We start from the raw sequence: 3,930 nt of genomic DNA on the forward strand, positions 1-3,930 counted from the left end.
ATAAATAAATATTGTAGGTGCATGAATTCAGCAAAATAATCCAATATAATCCAGTAGTCCATAATAGTAGCGGGTTATCCATAGGACTTGCAGTGTTCATGTATTCTAATTCTTTTCTGTATTTTTCATTCAAGGTTTCCATCACTTTGCTGTGCTCCTCTATTTTGTTTATCTATGTCTTCTTTAGATATGCTGAGCGATTCTTTCATTTTAGTTGTCATTTTGTTTTTACCTGAGAGATTATTTGTGATCTAATTTCTCCTATAATTTGATGGAGTTGTTCCTTTACTTCATTTGTTATCATTTCAGAAATTTCAGGTGTGTGACTTCCAAGTTCTTCTATATAGATGTCTCCTGGACTTATTCTACATGGGCTGGAAGTCTGAGATTGCATTTTGCTCCTTTGTTTTGAAATTTTCCTGGGTTCCTCTGGATAAGTCAGTTGCCATGTGTTGGGCACTTCCAGTGCTTGCTGCCTCATCCAAATTGGAGTGTGGGTCAGCTACCAGGTTTCCTTCAGATGGAGGCTCCCTTGATGGTAGAGGAGCAGTGCGGAGTCTCTTCCCATCCGCCTCACTCACTGAGCTCCTGAGGCTCACTGAGGCTCGCCTTCCCTTCCATGGTGGTGGTGGTGGAGGAGGAATGATGGACGGGGTTTCTCCCCTCTCACATATCCCACAGTACATTATAGTTAGAAAAATATGTTTCTGGTAACCAGAACCAGCATACAAGTTCTGTGTCTACTCCAGGTCATATCATTGGTCAGCATAGCTATTGAATGCAGCAGTGTTTCTATCATGTGACTACGTACACATGAAGCTTACACATGGGAAAGAGTGCAGTTTATGTGAGTGTGGCTAAGTGGCTCACATACTGCATGTAGGGAACTTTAATTTAGTATAAAATATAGTGAAAAGCCATAAATTATTACCTAATGGCACATAATAAATTATGATAACAGTTAATTTATGTGAGTAAAGAAAAGGTGTGTAAATGTAATAGGTCTTTCTTTCTTTCTTTCTTTTTTTTTTTTTTTTACAAGGTCTTACTATGTAGTTCAGGCTGGCCTTGAACTCACTATGTACTCCAGGCTGGTCTCAAACTCACAGTGATCCTCCTGCCTCAGCCTCATGCATGCTGGGATTGCAGGTGTGTGCAATAGTATTTTTAAAAATGTTACATGTATTTACAAAATGTTACATATATTGCAAACAGCAGATTCAGTAAAATATGAGATAACATTGTAAGAGTAATGAACTGCTGTTGTAGCATTAATATTTGGATATATTTGAATCTGTTGTGTTAGAATTGAGTAACTTGTTACAATATGATTTTCCTTTTGGCCAGTGTTGCTCCCCAAAATGTGTGCCCACTGAGGCAGATTGTGTGCCCCCTCCAGCTCTGCTATGTCACGGTGGATCCCAGCCTGCTGCTGTAATTGACTTCTGCAGGCCAGTAAAACAGCTGTTGTCTGGGCGACCCTGATTTGCAGATCTTACAGCCTGGGTCCATTGCCGCAGTTGTTCCTGTCACTAGTACCAGAAATGAAGGCATTCCAGGGAAGGCAGAACCCACAGTAGAAGTTTAGCAGGATGGGGCCAGAAAACTCTGGAAATACCATGATCTTCAACGATAAAAATTTCAACTTTACTTGTATGTTGGTCCTTGTCTTGACTTCTGTGCTTTTCCCTAAGATAGAAAAAATGTTGACCAAATTTCACTTTAACTGAACTCCAAATGATTTAGTTTCAATAAGTGGCTAGATGAGTGGAATTTATCACCCTACAACTTAATTATCTTGGACTTTGGTGGAGCAGGAATTCAACCTGCAATGTCATGCAAGGATTAATCAGCCACCAGGCTTTGAGTCTTTGTGACTCTAAGGTTCTTCAGAGCAATAAAGATAAAATAGATGCCTCTGTGTCAGGACATGACAGATAAGGAATTGTGCAGGGTGTCTTAAACACAAACAAAAGCCAGGATCTATGAAGAAATTCATATTTAAATCACAGTGAGAAAGAGGGGCAGAGATTCTCTTTTTGATTTGAAAGAAATTACTAGCAAGATCTAACCATCAAAGATGGAATAAAACGTAAAGAGGCAGAGCTGACAAAAATGCTTCAAATTTTAGTAATTTTCTTTCTGAATTCAGTTCAGAATATTTCTTAGCTATTTCAATTCTTAAAATGTAGCATACTGTCCCAGAATCCACAAGGAAACTTTTTTTGTATTTAAATGTGTATTTTTTCAGTTTCTATTTTGTTAAACAGGACTATGAGACAGTCTTATCTTTTAATAGAATAATGAATGTATTTTGTAAATCTGATTTGTGTGATCCATGGAATTTGTAGGGGAAGACAAAGAAAAATTATAGATTTCAAAAGTATCTATTTCTGTCTTTGTTCTTGTTACTTGTTTTTAGTTTTTTTTTTTCCTCTTTAAAATAAAGTATTTTCAAAGAAAATAAATATTTGCTCTGAAAAAATATATATGGTATAGCTATGTAAATCTCAGGGTGATGGGGAGAAAAGCTTATTTAAATAGGGGAATAATAAATGTATACTTTCTCATGAAGGCTGAAAATGAAAACAAAAGTAACAAAGGTAGTAGTCGCCATGGAGCAAGACAGAGCTGGAACATGGGCTCAGTCTGGTCTTTCTTGCAAACGTGCAGATGTGAAGGATGGAAGTGGCGACTGGGGGTGTGAGATGGGGTGTGGGTGTGGGAGGTGAGTCTGAGTAGCACACCTGCACACCCCACCACCCACCAGCCACACCTGTGCCCCAAGAAGCCTTCTTACAGCTCTGCTTTGAGGTATCTTTTTTTTTTTTTAATTTTAAAGTAATTTTATTGTAAAACCATAGGAAAAATACATCAGAGTAAAAGGAAGATAATTAAAATGACTTACAACTTCCCTTACCATAGATGGCCATGCTACATGTTTTGGTATATCCTCCTGAAGACTAAAATCCTTTAAAGCAATTTAGATTTCTAAGTTTTTTACTGCCTGCATTTTTTGACCTGGAAACATTCTGAGTGAATACTTGTGATTCTTTCATCTTACAGAAATTAGAATTATTAGAATTCAGAGAAACACGATGGCTTAAGAAAGCTAGTTTTTGGAGCCAGAGATGTAGCTTAGTGGTAGAGCACTTATCTAGCATGTCTGAGGTCCTGGATTTGATTCCCAGCACCACCACCAAAAAGAGGTCATTTTTTATAAAAGAAATTTCCTATTAATTATAACATCTTACAGCATATTTATGCTTTCTTCCATACTGTCACATATAATTTCACCCACTTCCTTTTTTAAAACTTAATTTAATTTTATTAAGAAACAAATATCAATGAGACAGTTTCAAAGGTGATTAATAGGACAGTTTCAATAATTAATACCTTGTACATTGTTATATTCTTAGTGGTTATCCATAGTACAAGAAGCAGATATGATATCCTGATTTGTCTTATATACTCGGGTGCTCCTGTGTTTGGTGCATACATATTTATGAGTGTTACCTCTTTCTCTTGAATTTTTCCCCTAACCAATATATAGTGACCTTCTTTATTTCATTTGATCATTCTTGGTTTGTAGTTAAGACTGTCTGAGACAGGATTTGTAATGCCTCCTGCCTTGTCTTTATTGTCCAGAATTGCCTTTGTTATTCTAGGTCTTTTCCAGTTCCAGATAAATTTTAGGAATGATTTCTTTATGTCTGTGAAATATGTCGGTGGTAGCCTGATAGGGATTGCATTAAATCTGTACAGCAATTTTGGGAGTATGACCATCTTCACAATGTTGGTTCTTCCTATCCAGGAGCATGGAATATCTTTCCATTTTCTGAAATCCTCTACGATCTCTTTTTTCAGAGTACTGTAATTTTCATTGAAAAGATCTTTGACTTCTTTAGTTAGGTTAATTCCAAGGTATTT

Source organism: Octodon degus, unplaced genomic scaffold, assembly GCF_000260255.1.
Source record: "Octodon degus isolate 3935 unplaced genomic scaffold, OctDeg1.0 scaffold00148, whole genome shotgun sequence".
Lineage (NCBI taxonomy): Eukaryota > Metazoa > Chordata > Mammalia > Rodentia > Octodontidae > Octodon > Octodon degus.